Genomic DNA, 24,720 nt, shown 5'->3' on the forward strand with positions numbered 1-24,720 from the left:
GATGTTAAAAGAGTGAAGATAAATTTCTGCACTGAGTTTATTGTCTCCCCCACCCCCTCCAACTACAGGTGCTATGCCTATGAGAAAAAAGCGGACTGTGAAGTAACTGACAATGAGTTAAAAATGGGACAAAACTTGGGGCCATGGAAAAGCTCAGTCTACACTGGTAGAAAAATGGTGTCCATCTGGTCTCATTATGGCCTGTGGTGGGCAGATCATACATAGAGTATTGAATCCATTTATATGTGTGACATATTTTTGGAAGGAATGTCCAGATTAGACTAAGTACAGAAGAAGGCAACTGGAGAACATCACTTTATAGACCCAGTTAAAAGGATGAGGACTGTTTCACTGAAGAGAGGAGAAATTTGGAGGAGAATTTGTTGCCAGAATAGTGACCAGATTAGTGCTGGCCCATGAACCAATTGCATCCAAAGCCACTGGGGAAATTCGAAAAACTGACCCAACCTCAGATCCTCTCCAACTCTAAGAATCTATTACAAGATAAGGGAGAGGTTTTTTAAGATAGGTTATCATGCAGAATCAGGTATAATCCTAGGAAGCATTACTGCAGAAGAATCAACTGGGACCCAGATAGGCTAGGTGTAGGAAGTAGAGTGACTCAAACAAAAAAACCCAAATCAACCAAACAACTGGGTCTAGTGGGGGACAGGTCTAGGGGTGAGTGGAATAGATTTCTGTATGCTGTTGAGAGCTCTTTGCCACTGGAGATATTTAGGCAGAGTTTGGATTACTCTGATGCTACTAAAAGCGATTCCAGCTTTGGGAGGGAAGTTCATTTGAAAAAGCTTAAAGTTTCTTTCATTCATTCAACATATATTTGTTGAGTGCGTCCTACAGGGCTGAGGATATAGGGCTGAATAAGAACAAGTCCCTGCCCTTTTGGAGCTCACATTTTATGATTTAATGATTTCAACAAAGTCCAGACTTAAAGAATGCCAACGCAGGAGATGGAAAAACCAAAGGCATGTAATTATGCAGCGAAACATTTAACTTAGAAATGAATATATTCTCATTTTCTCAGCAGAGTTAAGTTGAAAGAAAAGAAATAGGGAAATTTGATTTTGAGTGTGAATTTAGGGAAAAAGAAAAAAAAGCTGGCAAGTATGTAAAATGCTATCAAGTATGCTGAAAAAAATATAAATTTAATGTTGGTATGTTTAATGGAATGAAATCATGATGCTTAATTAGCCCACAGACAAGAGAATAGAAATGGGCAGGTTGGTGACCCTAAAAAAGAAACGCATGGTGTATCTTCTTTTACTCACTGGCTTTGTTAAGAGGTTTCTGCAGGCAGATAAGTTTTTGGGAAAAAGATGTTGGCACAATAAGGTCTTAGAACATCCTTTGAGCGTCAGTCAGAGGAAATTTAAGTTCAAACATTCCCTTGCTTTCAATGATCGGCTTAGCACTGTTATAAGAATAATGTCATTGTATGCAGTGTATTCAGATTTTCCCATTTGAATAAGTAATTTGGGGCTCTAAAGTGTTCTTTGGTATTATATTTGAATTTAATGCTAAATTTAAAGAACTTGAAAAGTGCACAGATTAGGACTTTTATTTCTGTCAATGAGGTGATCCACATACACGGAAAACCTTACTGCTATTAAAGAAAACCCTAGAAATACTGGATGACATAAAAAAAGATCCTTCTAAATGCAAGGTTGAGCTTGCAAGAGATAGAGACAACATTCAAAGAAATTATGGCAGAGAATTTTCCAATCTCAAGGAAGAAAACAAATTCTTCGATTCAGGAAGTTCGGTGAGACCTAAATAAATAAAAATAAACAACAGCTAGATACATGGGAACGAAATTGTAAAACACCTAAAACAAAGATCCTACATGGAAGCAGGGAGCAAAGTCAGGTTACCTAAAAAAGAAGAACAAAAATTAGACATCATCAGACTTCTCAACAGCAGCAGTAAAAGTCAGAAGACAGTAAAGTGACGATAAAAAGAATAGCTAATCTTATGGCAGGCATTGTTATGTTCTCAGGGTTTTACATTTACTATGTCTTTACAACAATCCTACAAGGTAGGACCTATATTATCTGGGTTTTGCCAATGAGGACGCTAGGCCCAGAGTCTCTGAGTCACGTGCCAAGTTCCTACAGCTAGTAGTTGGCGAAGCCAGGCAGAGCCTGTGCCTGTAACTCTCACACCATACAGGAACATTTTCAAACAGCTGAGAGAAAATACCTTCAACTTAGAATTCTATACCTGGGGGTATCATTAAAATGTGAGTGCACAACAAGGGCATTTTCAGACAAATAAAATGGAAACCAGATGGAAACCAGTAGACCTTCACTGAATTCACTGAAGAGAACAGCTATTAAAAAAAAAAAAAAAAGCATGGACTATGTAAAATAACAAAAATAATGATGACTAGTTTGGGGCTCTAAATAAAGGGAATGAGAATGCAGGACAACAAGGCAGGGAGGTACAGCAGGAAGAGGGCTGGAGACTCCACATTGTAAGGTATGTGCTGCCCGGTGGAATGAGAGAGTGGATTAATTTTGGGCGTCTGCCATGTATGTCTAGTCTAATTTTAAGGATAACCACCCAAAGAATAGAAAGGGGAAGGCATAATTTCCAAAAGTATAGAGAGAAAACTTGATTTATCGAATAATTATTTTGATATAAAATATTCAAAATCATATTGATCCTCTTCTCTTGGGGTTTTATTATTGGATGTGAGTTTAAACGTGACTCCCCTGTTAGGGAGGACACAGGCCTTTGCTGAGTGCCTGCTGTATGCCAGCTCTTTGGCTTACGTTGTCTGAGTTCATCATCAGAGGACGCCTACAAGGGAATGAGTATCACCCCCAATTTCCAGATACAGAAGCCAAGGTTCACTCAGAGAGTTTTCTTAACTTGCTCACAATCACACAGCTTTTATGAGGCCAGATATAACTTTAAACATGTCACTCTGACTCAGAGGCCAGGATGTTTTCCCCTCATTAGGGTTTCCAAACTCCTGAGGAGCAGAGAGCTTTGTAAAGGGACTTTAAACCCATGTGTGTGCCATTAGCATTGTGCATGTCCTGGATAAAGAGTTTTCCTCCTACGTGTTTTCTGTTGTTCAACTATGTGTAGAGACACTTGTGAAACAGAAGGTGCAAAATCATTTAAAATTTATGAGGCTTTTTCAACAGTGTTTACCTTCCCAGGCAACAGATGTCAGGAATGCAGGATGTCTTTCTTATGTCAAGAAAAAAAAACCCACCAAAAAACAAGCAGTCCGCTTACTAAATATGTGGGAATCCCTGAACTTGGCTTTCCACGCAAGACCCTCCAAGACCTCAGTGCACTGCCCTGAAAGGGGTGTCTTCCGCATCCACATTGATCCTGCTCTCAGGGGTGTGGAGAGTTCACTGCTTTCCTGCCAGAAAAACATATACTCCTTTTGGTTTTAACTCTACGGGTCTTGACCAGCCTTCATACAATTTTAGTTAGCAATAAAAGATTTAAATAAAATTTTACCTATTTTTAAAAATACTTTCTGCTCTGGACTCAGCCCATCCTACACTCACTCACTCACTCACTCACTCACTCCTTCATCTAGCACTTGCTGGGGTCACCGTGTGCCAGGCCCCACTGTTACTGAATCTGGACAGCCCTGAGGTCTGACAATGTGTAAGAGGCTTGCCCAAGGTTATGAGCTTGTATACGGAAGGGCCTTGCCTTTAGATTCACTGTATAGGGCTGTCTCATTTTATTTGTACATATTTCTATTTAATCTCCTTTCTCTACTCAACAGATCTTTATCTAAATTGTTGCTTGTTCGATATTTCCTGTACTTTTTCAAGGGAGTGGTAAAATTTGCTTTTCCTTAACTCTTTTTTTTCCGGATGCAATCTGATCTGCTCTGTTTCTGGCCGAGCACTGCGTGGATTAAGTCGGTCCAGGGCTGGGCAGGTGGGGTTCCCAGACAATGTGGGGGAACAGAGAGCTCAGGCTGGCTTCTGGCCCTGGCAGGGACACAGCTGTAGGGATATCTTTGAGGACAGAGATTCATGCCAGATCTGGAAGGGTAACTAGGCTCGGCCACTGGGCAGCCTGAAAGCCTGTGTCTGAGGGAGGCGATTGGATGAATGCACTTTAATCTGAATAGAACTTTCAGCCTTCAGACCTGAAGGGGGTGATGAGATCTGAGAGGAAATGCGGTCCAGACGTCCTAGTTTTGCCAGCTCAGCCCTGGTTTATGCCTGGCAATGTCCTGCCTGATGGAGCATCTGGGCTCTCTGTAACGCAGTTGAATTTGAAAGATGACCAGAAATACACTCTCCCTTTCTTCCTGACCTTTCTTTTCAATGACAGTATAAGTGCAACTGGGCATGTGGGCCTGGGGGTTGTGACCCACAGGGAGGCGTTGGCAGAGATGTTTGATGCTGCTGCCCCTGCTGGCCACTTAGGGTATTAGCCAGTTGGCCAAGGTCCCAGGCAAGACCTCTGAACAGATAAATGGGACCCCTATGCACAAGCTGGAGGGGTCCTGGGAACGTGGGATGTTGTAAGTTAGATCTGCATGAGGGTAATATTTTCTCTAGTCCACATTATACTACTTTAAAGTAGTCACAGAACAATTACACTTTACAAATAGGGGAACAACTATTCAAATGACTACAGATATGTCACCTGAAACCATGGAGGCCAGAAGACAGTGGAATAACATCTTCAGGTGCTGAAAAAAGAATTGTGTACTCAAAATTCAACATCCTGTAAAAACAGTCTTCAAAATTGATGGCAAACTGAAGACATTCTCAGATGACTGGAAACTAAGAGAGTTTGTCATCATCAGACCCGCTCTAAAAGAAATGTTAAAGGAAGTTCTTCAGGCTAAGGTAAAATGATACCAGAAGGATACTTAGAACAGGAGCAAAGGAAGGGTAACAAAAATGGTAACTATCTGGGTAAATATAGTAGACTCTTCTTCACTTCTTAGGTGTTTCAAAATATGTATGGCCATTGAAATAAAAAAATAATAACACTGACTGATTATATATGAAGATATAATCCGTATGACAACTATAAAGTTTATGATATAAGCCATATAAAACTATACGGTTATAAATCATCTTCTACATTTTACTTGAAGCAGTAAACTATTAACTCTATGTAGACTGTGAAATTTATATTTTATATATATATATACATATATGTATGTATGTACACACACACACACATTTCATATTATAATCCCTAGAGCAACCACTAAAAAAGTACCATATATATATACATATATATATATATGTATATATATATATGTATATATAAATAAATATATGTAATATGGCCAAAAAGCCTAAGATAAAGTAAAATGGAAACTAAAAACCATTGAAATAATCCAAAGGAAGACTGGAAGGGGGAAAACTGGAACAATAAGCAAAGGGATAAAAATATTTAATAAAATGGCAACTAACCATATTATTATATGAGATGTAAATGATCTAAAAATGTCAGTTAAAAGCCAGAGATGTCAGATTGGCTAATAAAATGTCAGTAAAACCTAACTGTATGCGGACTTCTACAAACCAATTTTTACAAAATTGAAGTATAGTTGATTTACAGTGTTGTGTTAATTTCTGCTGTATGGCAAAGTGATTCAGTTATACATATACATACATTCTCTTTCATATTCTTTTCCATTATGGTTTATCACAGGATATGGAATATAGTACCCTGTGCTATACAGTAAGAAATTGTTGTTTATCAATTCTACATATAGTAGTTTGCGTCTGCTAATTCCAAACTCCCAATCCATCCCTTCCCCACCTCCCCTCCCCCTTGGCAACCACCTGTCTGTTCTCTATGTCTGTGAGTCTGTTTCTGTTTTGTAGATAAGTTCATTTGTGTCATATTTTAGTTTCTACATATAAGCGATATCGTATGGTATTTGTCTAAGAAACTAATTTTTAACTATAATGACATAAGCTAAAAAGATGAAAAAGATGTGTGATAAGAATTCTAATCAATAGAAATTCTAATCAATAATCTACACTAGGGGCTTCCCTGGTGGTGCAGTGGTTGAGAATCTGCCTGCTAGTGCAGGGGACATGGGTTCAAACCCTGGTCTGGGAGGATCCCACATGCCGCGGAGCAACTGGGCCCGTGAGCCACAACTGCTGAGCCCGTGTGTCTGGAGCCTGTGCTCCACAACGGGAGAGGCCACGACGGTGAGAGACCCGCGCACTGCGATGAAGAGTGGCCCCTGCTCGCCGCAACTGGAGAAAGCCCTTGCACAGAAACGAAGACCCAACACAGCCAAAAATAAATAAATAAATAAATAAATAAAAATTAAAAAAAAAATCTACACTAATATCACACAGAGTAGACTTTAGAGCAAAGAAGCTTACCAGGGATAAAGAGGGGCATTATACATTGATAAATGTTCAATCACCAAGAAGAATTACAATCCTAATATGTGTATACACCTAAACTTGAAAATACATGAAGCAAAATTGAAAAGAATTAAAAAGTAGAAGTAGTTAAATCCATAGTTATACTTGGGCACTTCAACACTCCTTTCTCAGGAATCAATAGAACAAATGAATCAGCAAGGATATAGATGATCCGAATAACACTAAGAACCAGTTTGACATAATTGATATTTATATAACATTTCACCCAAATGTACATTGTTTTCAAATGCACACAGAACATTGACCAAGACAGACCACATTCTGGGGGACAGAACAAACCTTAGCACATTTAAAAGAATTGAAATCATTAAAAGTATGTTCTCTCATCATAATAGAATTAAACTAGAAATCACTAAGTGAAAGATATCTGGAAAACCCCCAAACACTTGGCAATTATAAGCAATCCATAGGGATTACTGAAGTGACAAGGGAACTTAGAACACATGTAGAGCTGAGTGGAAAGGAAAATATGACCTATCAAAGCTGGTGGAATTCAGCTAAGGCTGTGCATAGAGGAACTCTTCTGGAATTAAATAGTACAGAACTAAATGCTTTTAATAGGAAGAAAGAGCTCTCAAGTCAATAATCTAAGCTTCCACCTTAAGAAAATAAACAAACAAAGCTATAAGTACATATAAAGAAAAAAATAATATAGATTATTCTAAAATTTATATGAGAAGGCAAAAGACCTAGAATAACTAAGAGAATTTTGAAAAAGAATAAAGTGGGAAGAGACAGTCTACTCGATTTCAAGATTTATTACATAGCTACAGTAATCAAGACACTGTGGTATTGGCAGAGGGGTGAACCCATAGATCAATGGAAGAGAACAGAAACCTAGAAATAGACTCACACAACTAAGCCCAATTTGTTTTTGACAAAGGTGGAGCAATTCAGTGGAGGAAAGATAACCTTTCCAGGTAACGGTTCTGGAAAAATTGGGTATGCATAAGCAGAAAAGTAAGTCTTCAAAAGTCTCACACTTTATACAAAAATTAACTCAAAATGGATCATGTACTAAAATGTAAAACTATACAACTTTTAGAAAGGAAATATAGGAGAAAACCTTTGGGATCTAGGACTAGGCACAAGCAGAATCCCTAAAAGGAAAAACTGATAGACTGGGCTTCACTGAAATGGAAAACTTTTGCTCTGTGAAAGAGGATGAAAAGACAAGCTACAGACAGGGAGAGAATATTTTCAAACCACGTATCTGACAAAGGACAAGTATATGTAAGGTAAAAATACTGGTAGGACTTCCCTGGTGGTCCAGTGTTTAAGACTCTGTGCTTCCACTGGGGGGCATGGGTTCAATCCCTGATCAGAGAACTAAGATCCCACATGCTGCATGGCGAGGCCAAAAAAAAAAAAAAAAAAAAAAACCTACTAAATTATATACATATACAGACACATATATAAAGAATTCTCAAAACTCAACTGTAACTGTGAAGGTATTTTTAGATGTGATTGACATTTAAATCAGTGGACTTTGAGTAAAGCAGATTGCCCTCTGCAATGGGGGAGGGCCTCATCTAATCAGTTAACAGACTGCCAGCCCACCCTGCAGATTCTGGACTTCCAGCTTTCACAATTGCATGAACCAATTCCTTAAAATCTCTTTCTCTTTCTGTCCATGTCCTGTTGGTTCCATTCCCCTAGAGAACCCTGGCCAACACAAGTAGTTGTTTGAGGCAAAAATTCAGGGGGTTTTAAATGCCAGAAAGGGGAAGTTCATAGTGATTATGCTAATGAAGAATCTTCTGGATAGGATGAAATGGGTCCATAGGTCTGTACACTGTTGGCCAAAAGAAGTTCCATTGCTCACTGTTTAGGAAAGTGTCTTCAATTAAGTCCAATGGGTCTGACATCCCAGGTCCCTTCAGCTGGTTGGAGCCAGTTGAGAAGAAACACAACATCTGTTCTGACAAGTACTTGTCAACTGCTGCTGTAAAGTGGAAAGGTTTTCTTTATATATGTTTGAAGCCCAGTGTTCAGCATACATTAATCCTCAGTAAAAATTCTGTCCAGTTTTTCCTTTAAGATTCAAGCCATAAAATTGCCACACCAGGAAAAGAAGACTAGATCAAAAGGAAGGCAAAAAATAAACATCAAAGAAATTGAGTAAGACTTTCCACTCTTTCCCCTTGGTATGCTGATGTTAACCTTGGTCAGAAGTAAGGACTTCATTCCTCTAACTTAATTCTGCCAGCAGCCTGAGTGAGGCTGAAAGTGGATTCTCCCTCAGAGCTCAGTCCTGGCGACACTTTGATTTTGGCCTTGAGAGACTCAAAGCAAAGAAGCCAGCAGAGCCCACTGGACTTCTGACCTCCAGAAGTGCAGGATAATAAACCTGTGTGATTTGAAACCACTCAGCTTGTAATAGTTTGTTTCAGCCACAATAAAAAACCATACCCTATCCATTTTGGCATCTGTGGGCCTTTGCTGGTGCTTACATTGCTGCCAGGAACACCTTTTCTCTATTTTTCCACTTTGTTTGAAGTTACACCTGTCCCGGGGGGTCCAGTTTTCCTGGCAGTTCCTCTGAGTGGCACTTCCCTCATCCCAGTGGCCCAACAGAATCAATCACAATCTATGGCGCAAAGTTCTATCTCGGCTCCTGCCTTGATCCGGCTCACACTGTCACTTGTTTGTATCATGGCCACTCCTTGTCTCCTCTGACTTTTAATGGTTGGTACCCTTGTCCCTAGGCTACTGCCTGATGGTCTGTCAATGAAATATTTATTGAGGAGCTATGCTGTGCCGGGCAGATGTGTCTCAGGTGGCGGCGGACACAGTGATACCTAAATCGGGCCCGAGCCCTATCCTCGTGGGGCTTACAGGCTACACACAGTCAGCGCCCAGAAACATTTGCTGACTCAATTGAACCAATACATCCTGGGAACAAGGGGGCCACAGTCACCAGGAAGCAGGCTTGGCCAGGTCTCTCTGTTGGGGCGGCCACATGCATACACATCTTGAGCCATCCTCCTGCTCTGTGCACCATCTGCGGGGCTGGTGTGGGACCAGGATGTTTACCATAGGGCTTGGTAGAAGTTGGTCCAACCGCGATTTGCCTGGGGCATAGTAATCAGAGCGTTGCTTTTCTTTTTCTTTTCAAACTTCCTTTTTCATATGGTGACTAAAATGAGAATATTTGTTCATATGTGTTTTAGTTTCCAAAAGGCTTTTTCACCTTTACCTTGACACTGGATCCTCATGACAAACCTAGGATTATATGAACCCTATTATACAGGTGAGAGAAATCTGATCCTTCAAGAGAATTTCCGGGTGGACCTGAAGGGTATTATGCTCAGTGAAATAAGTCAGACAGAGAAAGACAAACACTGCATGTTACCACTTTTATGTGGAATCTAAAAAATAAAGCAAACAAATGAATATAACAAAACAGAAAGAGACTCACGGATATAGACAACAAACTAGTGGTTACCTGAGGGGAGAGGGAAGGGGGAGGGGCAAGATAGGGGCAGGGGACTAAGAGGTATATATCACTATGTGTAAAACAGATAAGCTACAAGGATACGTCCGTCACATAGCACAGGGAATATAGCCAATATTTTATAATAACCTTAAATGGAGTATAATCTATAAAAATTTTAAATAACTATATTGTGCACCTGAATCTAATATATATTGTAAATCAACTATATTTCTATAAAAAAATTAAAAGTAAAATTTGAAAAAGGATTTCTGATAGAGACTTCAGCCTTCCACGCAGCATTTTAAGACGTCCCTCACTAAAGCAAAGCAAAGCAAAACAACCAAACCTAGGTCCCATGATCGAGATTGCTGGAGGAGTGGCCCAAGCCAAAGGAGTAACGGACCACAATGGGTTATATTGGTGACCCAGGGAGAGGTGAGCTTTGGGACAATCCTGGGAAGAGAGAGGAAGGTGGAATTCACACTGTAGAGTGAGCCCATGATTAAAATCGTAACTGATTGTAAAGGTAAGGGTGGACAACCTCCAGAGTCCATCAGAACTGAGCAGTGATTAAACTGATGGCAAGACTTTGGGGTATAAGAAGGAGCAGGTAACCTACTTGGAGCCGTTCCCTATCTGAGCGGGAGAAAACATGGGCGGGAGGTAAAGTAAGGCAGAAGATCCTGGCTACCTCCATCTGCCTGGCCAGCGGCATCCTGCGCCATGTGTCACGGGGCGTCCTCTCCAGCGGGTGGGCTCCTCCGCTCATGCCTGTCTCCCCAGCATCTAGAGCATGGTCTCCTGGGGACAGGGTTCGAATTCCATCTTTTTCTCAGATGGAGGAAGGATGGCCAGATGACAAGGCCCAAGGGTCTGGGCCTGAGAAACAGATTTTCCGGGGGTCCCTGGCACAAGGGCAAGAGGCAGCCTTCACCCCACCCCTCATTTCACGCATGCAGATTGCTAAGGCTCTCTCTCACCAGCCAGATCCCCAATTTATTGATCAACTACAGGAAAGAGACCCGTCAACCAGCCTGGATGCTGGGATCCACGGGCCCAGTGTTCTCTCCAGGTGGGGCAATTCATGGCCTGATTGAGTCAGCTGACCTTGCTGGTAGAGACTTTTACAACATACACCAGAACTCTTTACTTCTTTGCTGTCTTTACTTCTTAATGTGCATGTCTTCTGGCTCATGTTTTCACTCTTCGCTTCATTATTGTAACAGGCAACGGGAAGCTCTCATGTGAGTCCCGAGCAGAAGCGTTGCCTCAGACGCGGAGTCCAGCGGCCTTGCTGTGCCTGAGGCCTCTCCATCCTGGATGCCAGCTCCTTTCTGGCCACAGGGAAGCCCTGGGAAGGGTTGAGGGCTCCAGATCCAAGACAATGGCTTCTGACAACTTGGTAGAGTAGCTGGGAAAGTTCTTCCCTTCAGAGAGCAGCAAGCCAGCTCCAAAGATAATTCAGGAGGGCGTGTCACAGCCTCTCATTTTTGTATGAATACACATTTAGCCCCTAGAGGGGCCTTGCCTCTCCTCTGTGATTGTTACACTCCCAGGAGGAAAGATGTGGAGATTTATACCTGAGGAAAGGTTTTCTAAGGTTCTATAACATGGTCTTGTTGTTTTGGGAGCTGAGGGTGATTGCCGAGAATGTCCGACAAAGACATTCTTGCTTCATGTGTTTTCAAGAGGAAAGGTCTTGTGCAAAGACTGTGAGAATGATGGTTCAGTCCTTGCTTGCTCTGTGGAACTCCACCAGGAGGAACTGGGCTATGTAAATTATTGAACAACAACTTCTTTCACCAACGGGGAACTTTTGCCAATTTCAGAACAGCTATTATTATCACTAAAACCATTGATGTAGTGAAATTTATAGTGCTCCCTTTTGAGACTGGAAAATCTAGGTATCAAATGCTTAAACCATTTTCTTATGCTATAAAGTAAGATTAATGATGTGTCTTTTTAATGATCTTTTTTCTAAGATTAAAACCTTTGATGTGGAAAAATACTGGTTACTGTCTCTATTTTGAGACCTGGCTGAATTACATTAATTTCTCTGTCCATGACAGATCGCCCCTGTCCACTGCAAATTCTACCTTCCCTTTGTTTAAATAAGTGAAACTGATTATTCAGTTTTCCACGTTTTCTAAATTATTGATTTCACTCCAGTGGTTCAATTCATTCCAGAATTTTATTCACTAACGGCATGACACTGCACTTTCTTGCATGACGAGGTTCTTTTATGGTTGGCAATAATTCTGTCGACAGGAACACATGAAAATATCCTATTTACAGCTCTGTAGGTGGAACTTGGCTAACATAAGGCATCCTGATTTGTTTGTATGTGGCTTCCAATAGGATGTAGAGTTGAAATATTAATTGTACAATTCTACTGTTTTTGAGTAGATGAGCAAAAATGAATAATTTCCAAAAGTCCTTTTGCTGTGACCAGGGCTTAAAGTACATGGCAAAATGAACAAAAACAACATTCCCCAAATATGGACCATGACCAGCGTCAAAATGACGAAGCAAGACATCCCTCCTGGGCCCCCATCACTGGCATCCCTTTCCCTCCTGGTGTCCCAGCCCAGCAGCCTGGGCACCCCAGGGACTTCACTGTGGCCGAGGCTGTCATCCCCAGTAGTGCCAGGCATGGCCTGAGCGATGGTCTCCTATTGAAATGTACCTACCTTGAGTCCCAGCACACATCCTAATGTGCCACCCCTTCTGCAAACAACACTCTAGTTTTCAACAAAGCTCTTCCATATTTTAGCCTGAATGACTGACAACTGGCCGCATCATGTGACAGGGGTGAGAAACCAAGAACAAAGAGATGTCACCTCTTCCTCCTCTTTGGTCTGCATGATGCCATGGGCAGGCTTCTAGGGGGGGTCACAGCAAGACAGGAAGGGGTATCCTCAGTGTCTGCTAGTGCATGATTTAACACTTATATGGCAACACCACGCGTGGGTCGGGGGCTTAAAAACAAATGATATGAGGTCTCCGTTCCCAAGTGAGAAGGTGACAAACATGTGAGCCAAGAGCCAGCAGCCCCAGCAGTGCAATGTGGCGAGTGGGGCTGCAGAGGCAGGGACAAATGTGGCAGGAGGCCGAAATCACTAACTCTGAGCTGGGGAGAGAAGGGGACATTTGATGTGGGTCCTGATGGCTGAATAGGAGTTCTCTAGGGACCTGGGGAAGGGAAGAGTGGGCAGGAGAGTAATAAATAATGCTAGAGTGTTATGTCACAAGTGGCAGACGGTCAGCATGGTTGGTAAGAGGCCTCTAATGAGGCTGGGTGAGCAGTTGGGGTCAAATTATGAATGGTTTTTTCAGTGTGGGCATGCATCTGGCCAGAAGCAACCACTGTTTTCAAGCAAGGGCCTGATTTATTTAGGTCAGATTCTTCTAAGAGTGGAGCTCAGGGGGAGGCCAAGCATGGGGTGGTTGCAAAGCACCAGCTAGAGATGGGGAGGCCTGGACTGGGATGGACGTGCTTATGGAGAACTGACTGGATTTTGTGAAGGGTGAGAGGAGGGGCCTCAGGCATCCCACCCGGGTGTCGGGCTGGACGATGACACTGTAGATCCACAAAGGGGGTCACAGGTCCAGCTGGTTGGTGGGGACGCTTGTGAGCTCAGTGATGACGTCTGCTCTGATGGGTCCTTCCCTCTCGGATGGAAAGGCTCTTCTCAAATGTATCTGTCTGCCCTCTCTGCCTCTCACCCCTTGCCCTGCCTACTTCACAGTCTTGGGAGCTTTGGCAATTGTTACAGAATGAAGAGACGGTGGAACCTTATGGTGAGGCAGAACCAGGGTCCCATCCCTCCACAGCATGCCTGGGCTCTAAGGAGATGCAGCAGAAGGAGGTGTGACATGGCTGGAAGAAGCTTGCCCACAGATGTCTGTTCGTGGCAAGAATTTTGGCTCGTGTTGGCGTTTTCGTGCCTGGGCATTCTATAACGGGAGTCAGCCCATTGATGAGAGACTGGGTCTCATCCAAGTGAGTAGATCTGGAAATTCCTGCTTTATCACTTGCTTCTTCTAGGACAAAGCATATAAGAGCTCCATCCTTCTTTGGCTGCATGGGGTCAGGGAGTATGGGAAGGCAGAAAGTGCTGAGAAAAGCATGTTCTCCTGACTCCAGGGAGAGAAGGACCCAGTACTTGAGAAAAATTTACATAACCATAATGCTTTTATAACACTCAACCCTGTTTCCAAGGGTAAACATTGTTTTCTGCCCTGTGGGCTTTGGGGACAGTGTGGTCCATACACGAATGTCAAAAACCAAGTTCACTTCTCAAAGTGCCTCAACAAGCTTCCTTTCATCTGTGTTCATGAACTTAGACAGCATGTTGCCAAATGGACATCGTGTAATAGACAGAAAGGACGGACGTATCGTGCCATTATTTATTTCCCTTTGATTTATTTTGCTTTAGAACATCATTCTCCAAAGTGAGGACCTTGGAACAACAGTCCTACAACGTGCTCTTTGAAAAATGGGTTACATTATTAGATACGTTTGGAAAAGCCTGCATTCCTCATGCCCCTCTTGAATATTCACAATTCACCATAAAGGCTCTGAGAAGTCCTGCACTAAAAAACTGTATGGACCAGGTTGTTAGTACATGAGACTCTAGACACTGTTTTTAATTTTTTTAAATACACTTTTAACACCCAGGGGACGGACTTTTGTAAATGCTGCCCTAGCACACACAAACCACGAGAACCTTAAAAGTCATAATCTTAAGTCCATAAAAAAGGAAGAGGGACTTCCCTGGTGGCGCAGTGAGTAAGACTCAGTGCTCCCAATGCAGGGGGCCCGTGTTCGACCCCTGGTCAGGGAACTAGAGCCCACATGCATGCCTCAGCTAAGAGTTCACATGCCGCAACTAAGGAGCCCGCCTACTGCAGCTAAGACCCTGCACAACCAAATAAATAAATTAAAAAAGAAAAAGGAAGAAAAATAGAAAAACCATGGGTAATGGAATGCAGGGCTGGTCCTGGACATCTAAAGAGGATCTTATCATTTTTTGCATGGCTCTTCCTTTTTCATTTTTTACCTCGTCTCTAATTAATTTTTCTTTTTGCTCTCCACCCTATTCCTGGATGTTTTGCCTCAGAGGGAAGCAGGGTAATTAGCTTCCTATCTCTTTTTTCAAGGTTTTTGATCCAGCTTGCAGGCCAGGCACTAATGATGGCTTCTGGGGTTTCTTCTTTTGAAACAAATCTCTGCTAACTCTTGCCAGTCTTCCATTCACATCAGTTTAAAAGTGATGGACATACATGATTACTTTAGGTTATTTCTAGTTGGCCAGAGACTGTTTTCTGGGGTCCAATTATTTGACCTCTCTGTGGTTCAGTCTCCTCATCTGTAAAATGGGGATAAAACAGCACTCACCTCGCACAACTGTAGTGAGAGAAAGAAACAAGTTAATGCTTGTAAAACATTTAGCGTAATGATTGGCATGGAGATTTGATAATAGTTAATAATAATTTTACCTCCAAAAAAGACAGTGAGTTAGTCACACTGACTATGATTAATTCTTTCTCCCAGGCTTCACTCAATGAAATCAACAATTAAAAATTCTGGATAACAGAGCCTTCACATCACAGTGTTGTTCATTCATTCACCAATAAATAAATGCTAACACTTTTTACTTTCTTTTGGAGATCAGAAGTGCTTCTGTGCGGACTCAAACAACCACTCAAAGGGCCCTGGAATAGCAGGACTAGGGATACAAAATTAATGCACAGAAATCTCTTGCATTCCTATACACTAATGATGAAAAATCTGAAAGGGAAATTAAGGAAACACTCCCATTTACCATTGCAACAAAAAGAATAAAATACCTAGGAAGAAATTTACCTAAGGAGACAAAAGACCTGTATGCAGAAAACTGTAAGACACTGATGAAAGAAATTAAAAATGATACAAACAGATGGAGAGATATACCATGTTCTTGGATTGGAAGAATCAACATTGCAAAAATGACTATACTACTCAAAGCAATCTACAGATTCAATGCAATCCCCATCAAACTACCAATGGCATTTTTCACAGAACTAGAACAAAAAATTTCACAATTTGTATGGAAACACAAAAGACCCCAAATAGCCAAAGCAATCTTGAGAAAGAAAAACGTAGCTGGAGGAATCAGGCTCCCAGACTTCAGACTATACTACAAAGCTACAGTAATCAAGACAGTATGGTACTGGCACAAAAACAGAAATATAGATCAATGGACCAGGATAGAAAGCCCAGAGATAAACCCACACACCTATGGTCATCTTATCTTTGATAAAGGAGGCAAGAATACACAATGGAGAAAAGACAGCCTCTTCAATAAGTGGGGCTGGGAAAACTGGACAGCTACATGTGAAAGAATGAAATTAGAACACTCCCTAACACCATATACAAAAATAAACTCAAAGTGCATTAAAGACCTAAATGTAAGGCCAGACACTATAAAACTCTTAGAGGAAAACATAGGCAGAATACTCTATGACATAAATCACAGCAAGATCCTTTTTGACCCACCTCCTAGAGAAATGGAAATAAAAACAAAAATAAACAAATGGCACCTAGTGAAACTTAAAAGCTTTTGCACAGCAAAGGAAACCATAAACAAGTTGAAAAGACAGCCCTCAGAATGGGAGAAAATATTTGCAAATGAAGCAACTGACAAAGAATTAATCTCCAAGATTTACAAGCAGCTCATGCAGCTCAATGTCAAAAAAACAAACAACCCAATCCAAAAATGGGCAGAAGGCCTAAACAGATATTTCTCCAAAGAAGATATACAGATTGCCAACAAACACATGAAAGGATGCTCAACATCACTAATCATCAGAGAAATGCAAATCAAAACTACAATGAGGTATCACCTCACACCAGTCGAATGGCCACCATCAAAAAATCTACAAACAATAAATGCTGGAGAGGGTGTGGAGAAAAGGGAACCCTCTTGCACTGTTGGTAGGAATGTAAATTGATACAGCCACTATGGAGAACAATATGGAGGTTCCTTAAAAAACTAAAAATAGAACTACCATACGACCCAGCAAGCCCACTACTGGGCATATACTCTGAGAAAACCATAATTGAATAACAGTCATGTACCACAATGTTCATTGCAGCTCTGTTTACAATAGCCAGGACATGGAAGCAACCTAAGTGCCCATCACTGGATGAATGGATAAAGGAGATTTGGCACATATATACAATGGAATATTACTCAGCCATAAAAAGAAACGAAATGGAGTTATTTGTAGTGAGGTGGATGGACCTAGAGTCTTTCATACAGAGTGAAATAAGTCAGAAAGAGAAAAACAAATACCATATGCTAACACATATATAGAATCTACAAAAAAAGAAAATGGTTCTGAAGAACCTAGGGGCAAGACAGGAATAAAGACGCAGACGTAGAGAATGGACTTGAGGACACAGGGAGGGGGAAGGGTGAGCTGGGACAAAGTGAGAGAGTGGCATGGACATATATACACTACCAAATGTAAAATAGACGGGTAGTGTGAAGCAGCCGCATAGCACAGGGAGATCAGCTCGGTGCTTTGTGGCCATCTAGAGGGGTGGGATAGGGAGGGTGAGAGGGAGATACAAGAGGGAGGAGATATGGGGATATATGTATACATATAGCTGATTCACTTTGTTATACAGCAGCAACTAACACACCATTGTAAAGCAGTTATACTCCAATAAAGATGTTAAAAAACAAACACGAATGCTTAAAGGAACAAAGATGTATGAATTTAAAAAAACCAGAAAACTACCCCCCCCCAACTTTTCCTGCACCTCCCTTATGGGCACGGGTCACAGCGGTGACAAGAGGGCACAGGGCTGGTAAGTGGCTTTGGAGCCCATGATCTCAGTCACCACTGGGTCAGTTTCATCTGAAAAATAGTAAAGTCTCCCACGCACTCCACCAGGGGTGGAAGTGGTAGAGGGGTGGAATATCGGAAGCTTGAATGAAACGGTTTACAGACACGGCGCTTTCAAAGTAGGAGAGTTTGGACAAAGTAAGAGGCCCTCTAAACTGCACTGTAGCTTTTGCTTTTAACGTGATTCCACCCCGCGGAAGGGAGCGGGCAAGAAGTCACGGCTGATTAATATTTGATCTCCTTGCCGTGCCCTGGCACACCCACCTGTGGGCTAAAGGGAAGGAAATGTCTGAAAGGCCAGAGCCGAAGGGGAGGGCCCCAGCATACAGCTTCGGAAACAAGTTGCCAGTGCCCTGACTTCCTTAGCCTCCTCCCTGCTCTGTACTTCTCCCCCTTAACCGACATGATGGTTAGAATCAGAAGGAAACGTCCCTGTGCTCAGGTCTAGAGATGCTGAAGTGCTTGGGCAAAGTCCTAGGGGTGTAAGATGGTATCCCTGGGACGATGGAAGAGAGCTGTTGAGTGGGCTGGGGGTGCCTGCTAACCTCCTACAGAACAACTCTGACCTAGCTCGTTTTGGGATATTGGAGGCCCAGACACATTCCATTTGCAAATAGAGTTTCTAGTACTAAAAATAGATGGAAAACAATGATGAAGTCTTGATTCTAAATGGTGACTAATGCTGGGTAACTGTTATGAGCTTACTTGCTATCTGTATATCTTCTTCAGTGAGTGACTCTTCAAGTCTTTTGTACATATTTAAGTTTAGTCATTTGTTTTCTTACTATTGAGTTCTGAATGTTCTTTATATATTCTGGATACAAGTCCTCCTTCGTCCCTCACTTAGAACCAAGCAGCTCTTCCTTGTTCTCCCACCACGTTCTGTTAAACTTCATTCACGTCCAGATCCAACTCCTGAAATGGACAGTTACTGACAAGTTGGTTTCTCTTCTGCCATGGGGGCTCCCTGAAGGAGAAAGATGATGACTTTTATCTTTTTTTTGTGCCCTCTTCAAAAGATGATCAATATATGAAGTCAACGCTCCAGAGTTTATATGCTTGAAATGAATGTCCTCTCTTGCAAATGGTCCCCAGGACTCTCTTCAATGCCTCTCTAGGAGCTGTTAGCAGAGCTCAGGGCACGTGAAAGTCTCCTCAATCGTAAAAGAATCTTTGAGTGTGGAGTTGATTTCAACACCTCAAAAAAGAGAAGGTAGATAGCTTCTCTGACAAGGATGGTGCATACCTCTGAAGAATGGGTTTCTTGAGAGGGTGGCCAATGCTCCTGCAGGCAATGCTGAGATTGCTGGTGGCTCTCTTCCACATAACCCTCCGTCCTGATGTCCACTGTTCAAATAAGGGAGCTGGAGGAGCCAACGTCCAGAGCCAGAAGCTTGCAGAACCAGGATGACTGGCCCTGCCTCTCTGTCACCTCCCTGGCTTGGAACTTCTACCTTTAAGATGCAAGGCGGGACTTCCCTGGTGGCAGTGGTTAAGAATCCGCCTGCCAATGCAGGGGACACAGGTTCGAGCCCTGGTCTGGGAAGATCCCACATGCTGTGGAGCGACTAAGCCCATGTGCCACAACTACTGAGCCTGTGCTCTAGAGCCCACGAGCCACAACTACTGAGCCCACGTGCCACAACTACTGAAGCCCAAGCGCCTAGAGCCCGTGCTCCGCAACAAGAGAAGCCACCGCAATGAGAAGCCCGTGCACCACAACTAAGAGTAGCCCTCGCTTGCCGCAACTAGAGAAAGTCCGTGAACAGCAACGAAGACGCAACAACGAAGACCCAAGGCAGACAAAAATTAAAAAAAAAAGAAAAAAAATTAAAACGCTTTAAAGAAAAAAGATGCAAGGCAAACACCTATTTTTAGACTTTAGAATCCAGTTAGGTTTATTTATTTATTTATATATTTATTATTTTTTTGGCCACACTGTGTGGCTTGTGGGATCTTAGTTCCCCGACCAGGGATCAAACCTGAGCTCTTGGCAGTGAAAGCTTAGGACTTGCTCTGCTTGGTTAGCTGCTGGACCACCAGGGAATTCTCCGGGTTAGGTTTAGATGCTCCAGCACTCACTGGAGATGTCAAGGGGAGCACGTCCCTCCGTGAATGATGTGCATTATGCTGAGGAGGAAGTACAAATACCCACCCCAACAGCTGAAAGTCAGGGGTCTTGTTCTGAGTCCTTGGGTTTTCATGTGCCATAAAATTGCATTATGATGAAAAAATCCCAAAATAAAGCAAAATACTTACATGAAAGTACAAAATACAAAACTTACTGATGCGAGTTTATACACTGTTTACTACACTCCGGCTGTGGCCTAAGGGCTGAAGGGCTCTATTTTTTCGGAGGTGGCCGGGGTCATCGGAACTCAGCCCTCCTGCCTAACCCGACCCTCTTTAAACCAGGGTAGACTGCCCTTTCTGGACCCACTCGGAGTGTGAATCCCTTCATTGTCTGGGAAGGTGGGGTCCCATCTACTTATAAGAATGAGGGGCTGCCCTATCCCAGTCTGTAGGGCGTGACTGGTCACAGCCTTGTAGGACCGCATGGGCCAACCTGGCTGTAGCCAGAATCTCCTCAATGAGGCCTCACACAGCCGGCACATACACCAGATCCCGAGCCAACTTCAGCCACTTCCTCCGAGCTCGGGATATCAATTCCCACAACCCTTCATCTTGGTCCCTGAGAGCTTTGCTTAAGGCTTCAGAAAACCACTGCTGGCCTTAAATACCTCCCCGGCACAATCATTCTAATTAGTACAGTGGATGCCCCAGGAGCACCATTTTCCAGGCCTCAAAGAAACTCTGGTCGGTTCTCTAAATTTCCTTGCGGGTCCCCGGGACTGTCTGAGCCACGGTGCTGGTTCCACCGGGTTCTTTATCGGAAGTGCAGGACTTCCCGCTTGTGGCAGCTCTCCCCTCTCTGAGATGAGTGAGAAGTAGGCACCACCTCCACCCCCTGTGATCACCAAGGGGGGAAAGGATTGCCCCGTGCTTCCCATAACCCCCGGACCCAACCCAACGGCATAAGCGGAGCTTTCTCCACGCCCTCCAGCCCCTGCGCACATCTCTGCCCTTTGTCCATCCTCCCACTTGTCTATCCAACAAGTACTGTTCAAGCGTCCACTCCGTGCCAGGCCGAGCCTCTGCTGGGGATGAGGTGGTCTTCCCATGGATGTTCGGCAGAGAAGCATTCCAGACAGAAGGAAGAGGAGGTGCCCAGACCCTGCCATGGAATGAGCTCGGCCTGTTCAAGGAGCACAGGAAGGCTGCTGTGACCGGACGAAGTGGACTTTGGCCAGGGGCCCCGTTCTGTAGTGGAGGCTTCCAATCTGAGAAACGGCCCCTTTCCATGGGGCCATCACTGATAAATACGTGTTCTGCAGTATTTGAGGGGCGCTGGGTCCCCTTCCTTCTTATTAGAGCAGCGCTTCTCCATCAGGGCCAACTTCGCTCCCTTTGGGTCACGTGCCAAAGTCTGGAGACAACCGTGTGTGTGCGCGTGCGCGTGCACGCCTGGCATCTAGTGGGGAGAGGCCAGGGTTCCTGCTAAACATCCTGCAACACACAGGACAGTCCTCACAACTCTGATCCCAAATGTCAATCGTGCTGAGGTTGGGAATCCTTGTTTTGGGTCTCAGCAGCCTATGACTGGCAGTCATGGGTCCCCTGCTGCAGAGAGGGTGTGGGGTGGAGGTGGGGGACATGGGGCAGAGCTGCCTCTGCTTCTGCAAAATCCTTTCCTCAAGGGGAGCGCTGTGCGTGACTCACAGGTGAGACCCACCCCACGGTGACGGGGACAGAGCAGCCACTACCTGGGCTCCTCCCGGAGCTTAGCAAACACCAGCCAGCGTCGGTGAGCTCTGGTCCAGGAGACTGTGCTTTCATTTTCCCGACCTGTGTATCCAAAGCTACGCGATTTGTGCACACTGACCCGTGTCACCACACGGTAGCACTGAGCCACGGGCAGGCAAATTCCTGTCTCAGCCTTCCCTCTGCCTGGATGGCTTTTCATCGTTCCAATCTCAGGGGACACTGGCCTTCCACCACTCAGTCCCATCCTCCCCAGCCCCTTTTCTCTAGGTCTTGGACCCTCCTTGCTCTCCTCGATTAAAAAACATCTGCCCTGTGTCACAGCCCCTCGGGATACCAGAAGCGAGGCCTAGAGCCCTCTGAGCCGAGGTGAGCTGAGGTGTGTGTGGGTGACAGGCGTGGCTTGGTACCAACGCCGGACAGAGGAGGCACAAGAGACGGAGCGCGAGACTGGGAGGGACTTGGGGGAGGGAGAGGACGGGGGTGCCTGGGGAGGCCAGGCATTACCTCACTCACCCCTGGGCTCTGGCCGCCTCACCTAAAGGCTGTGGAAGCTGCATCCATCTGGCTGTGCCGGACCATCAGCGCTCAGCTGCGAGGCTCATTTGGTTACCCCAGGAAACGAGCTGCATCAACCGAGTGAGGCTGGTGATCGTGCCACCCTGCTCCCAGCGCTGACTCTTATCTGATCAGCCTCTTCACGGGGCATTCGCCAGCCACCCACAGCTTTGCCCACTGGATCCCCGGGCTGGGGTGGGGGTGGGGGTGTCTTCCTTTCTCTCCAGCTCAGCAACAGTTGTTCTGCATCTTTCAGGCTTTGGCGCTGTAGCTCACCAAGTACTGGGGGGGTCTTCGTCCTCCCCCCGAGAAGAGCTCACTTCATCTTTGCGCAAGAAGGATCACATGCCAACCGTGGCAAAAGAAGGCCTGGCATTGTTCTGAGGTTACTGCAGATACGAGATTAAGGAAAAGAAGTCAGTTCCTTTGGCCTGGGGTAGGGCCTGAGCGTTGGGAATTTTAAAACTTTCCCAGGAAACTTTAATGTGCGGCCAGGGTTGAGAACCCCTCAATGAGATGATCCACGACGTGTCCCCAACTCTTAAAAAGCGTACATGTATATTTTCGCACATGAATCTCTAGCGAGCTATTTTTTCCGTGCCAGAGGGAGCTGGGGGCCCACTGGCACCCTCTCATCCATCTCACTGCTCACCCCCTCAGCCGCTGCACGCTCCTTAACTTCCCCGCGCCTGTTTCCTCATCTGTGAAGTGGGAATGGGGATACTGCCTACTTCGCTTGGCCGTCCTAAGGATTTAAGAGCCCCCGTAACTCCCCATTCCGTCGTCTGACCTTGACTCTGCTCATAACCAAGTTGTTTGCTATGAAAATAGCATCTCTTTTCTGAAAGGGGGGGGGGGAGGGACTTCGTTCTGGAGGCATCTGGGGTTTGGGGAGTGCGGGACCGCGGGGCTTTCCCCCGCACGGAGAGCGTTTTGGAAGTTAACTTTGGGACCGTCCCCTGGGAGGGCAGGACGGTAAACGCAAAGCCCCGGCCTAAGGGGCATCGGAGCAAACTCCACCGTCGTGAACGTCTGGTGCTCCGTGAAAGATGCTCTTCCCCTGGGGGCGACCAAAGAGGAACAAGGCAGACCGTGCCTGCCGCCTCCCCTGGCGCTCGGCGCGGGAGTCCCGCCACTTCCCGGAGCCCCGCGCGGGGCTCCGGCGGGGACTCGGGGGGGAGGGAGGAGGGGGAGGGGGAGGGGGAGGAGGGGAGGGCCCCCCTCCAGCAGCAGCACCAGCTGCAGCAGCGACCCGCGTCCCCGCGCCCCCCCCCCCACGCACCCGCCGCCGCCTCCTCACCTATCAGATTTCCCGTGCGCACGGCGCGCCGCTCCTCCCACCTCCTAAATGCCGAGCGGAGGGGACAGCCGCGCTGGGCCTGGACCCGCTCCTCCGCGGACGGCCGCAATGCGGCTCTGAGCTCCGGCGGCTGCACCGGCTCCGCGCGCGGAGTGCTGGGCGCACGGTGAGGGCCGGCGGGGCCGAGCGGGCGCGCGGGGCGCGCGGGCGGGGACGGGGGAGCCGGGGGAGGCGGCCGGGGCCGGGCGGTTTTGCCCGCCAGCGCACGTCCGAGGACCGCCTACGGCGGGCTTGGGCTTGACCTCTTTCTTTCTTCTTTTGCACATTAAGGCAGTGGTTACAGACTAGATGTGATCAAAGTTGGTCCAACAGTGTATTCATTTAAAAGATTTACCTTTGTTGTTGAGAGCGTTTATGTTCTAACCGCTGAGCAAATTTCAGTTATCCGATACAGTGTCACCAGCTGTAGACACCTTGCTATGCGGTAGATCCTCAGGAGCTCTATTTCCCTCACGCTCTAGCGCCTGGCAACCACTCTTCTACTCTCTATGATTTCCACTTAAAAAAAAAATTTAAGCTTCCCGTGTAAGCGATACCATGCAGTATTTGCAGCATTTGTCTTCTCCCTATGGTTTACTTCACGTAGCACAATGCCCTCCTGGGTTATCCATGTTGTTACAAAGGGCAGGATTTTTTCTTTTTTAAGGCTGAAAACATTCCATTCCATCATTCATATGTGTGTATCCCATTTTCTTTTCTTTTTTGAAGATTTTTTTGATGTGGACCATTTTTAAAGTCTTTATTGAATTTGTTATAATATTGCTTCTGTTTTATGTTTTGGTTTTTTGGCCACGAGTCATGTGGGATATTAGCTCCCACCCTATGGATGGAACCTGTACACCCTGCCCTGGAAGGCAAAGTCTTAACCACTGTACCGCCAGGGAAGTCCCCCCTACGTTTTCTTGATCTGTTCATCTGTCCACATTTAGGTTGTGTCTATACCTTGGCTATTGTGAATAATGCCGCCGTGAGCACGGGACTACAGACAGCTCTCTGAGATGATATTTTCATTTTCTTTAGGTTTTATACTCAGAGATGGGATTGCTGGATCCTGTGGTAGTTCTGATTTCTTGAGGAACCTACATACTCTTTTCCATAGTGGCTGCACCTGTTTATATTCCCATGCACAGGGCACAGGGGCTCATTTTCCTCCACATCCTCACCAGCATTTGTTATCTCTTGTTCTGTTGATAATAGAC

The 24,720-nt window shown here is 44.8% G+C and overlaps 1 protein-coding gene and 1 long non-coding RNA gene across 4 annotated transcripts in view; one reads left to right on the plus strand and one right to left on the minus strand.

Annotated features, from left to right (window-relative positions):
- Nucleotides 1-24,720, plus strand: part of B3GALT5 (beta-1,3-galactosyltransferase 5) — a 165,637-nt gene that overhangs the window by 106,207 nt on the left and 34,710 nt on the right. Inside the window, exon 1 of one of the 3 annotated variants that reach the window (XM_082458877.1) lies at nt 23,530-23,627. The exons of 1 other annotated variant lie outside the window; for it this stretch is intronic. The gene's annotated coding sequence lies outside the window, so the exon portion shown is untranslated. Of the gene's footprint in view, nt 1-23,529; nt 23,628-24,720 lie in introns of those variants that run through there. One more of the 3 variants, XM_082458876.1, reaches the window with a different exon arrangement.
- Nucleotides 1,559-23,576, minus strand: LOC309659293. Its single transcript, XR_014262718.1, has 3 exons — nt 23,462-23,576; nt 6,349-22,550; nt 1,559-6,033 (listed from the first exon to the last, which is right to left on the minus strand). It is a non-coding gene; the product is annotated as an uncharacterized lncRNA (long non-coding RNA).

The sequence above is a fragment of the Balaenoptera physalus genome (genome assembly GCF_965194825.1).
Source record: "Balaenoptera physalus genome assembly, chromosome: 4".
In the NCBI taxonomy this organism is placed as follows: domain Eukaryota; kingdom Metazoa; phylum Chordata; class Mammalia; order Artiodactyla; family Balaenopteridae; genus Balaenoptera; species Balaenoptera physalus.